The sequence below is a fragment of the Theobroma umbraticum genome, unplaced genomic scaffold, assembly GCF_002168275.2.
Source record: "Theobroma umbraticum cultivar Fairchild unplaced genomic scaffold, ASM216827v3 scaffold_51.0, whole genome shotgun sequence".
Classification (NCBI taxonomy): Eukaryota; Viridiplantae; Streptophyta; class Magnoliopsida; order Malvales; family Malvaceae; genus Theobroma; species Theobroma umbraticum.
Window position 1 is genome coordinate 5,749,104 of NW_018397260.1, and position 572 is coordinate 5,749,675.

At 38.1% G+C, this 572-nt stretch overlaps 1 pseudogene across 1 annotated transcript in view; it reads right to left on the minus strand.

Annotated features, from left to right (window-relative positions):
* The window catches only part of LOC110416505 (protein RGF1 INDUCIBLE TRANSCRIPTION FACTOR 1 pseudogene), a 1,120-nt pseudogene extending 664 nt beyond the window's left edge, over positions 1 to 456 (minus strand). The window contains exons 1-2 of the transcript XR_016351219.1: positions 274 to 456; positions 38 to 184 (exon numbers count right to left, since the gene is read on the minus strand). The product of XR_016351219.1 is annotated as a protein RGF1 INDUCIBLE TRANSCRIPTION FACTOR 1 pseudogene (transcript). The remainder of the gene's footprint in view (positions 1 to 37; positions 185 to 273) is intronic.
* Between the last annotated feature and the right edge of the window lie 116 nt (positions 457 to 572).

Below are 572 nucleotides of genomic sequence, written 5' to 3' on the forward strand. Positions count from 1 at the left end.
TATTATGTAAGAAATGGGATGGAAAAAGGAAAAGCACCATGACTTTCTTATGGATATGGCTGGCCTCGACGACCCCAAAAATCTGGTGGTGCTGCTGCTGGTGTTGATTGTCAATGGCCAGCTTGTCCAGCTCAACTATAACGGATAGAAAACCCTGTATCCTAAGTAGTATTGAAGATGAAATCTGCAAAAACTTATTTCTGTGAATTAGGCAAAGCAAACAAGAACACAGTAGATAAGAGAGGATCGGAAGAAACCTTTGAGAAGGTGAACCTGGAAAAATGAAGCGTATAGTCGAAATTTGCCTGGTAAAGAATAAGGGAGCAGATCAATAATACTACTGTTGTATTAACGAAGAGATATATGTAAATATATATGGTAAGTCCTATGCAGAAGCTCAGCCCTAAGTGGAATAGAAGCAGAACACAGGGAAACACTAGGGAGCAAACCTATGCAAACTCGGAAACTAATTTATAAGGCGGTCAGCGATGCAGTCAGTGCACGTAAACCAATATTATTATTGTTATTATTATTGTTGTTGTTTTTGTTGTTGTGTCTGAATTTAATCATTT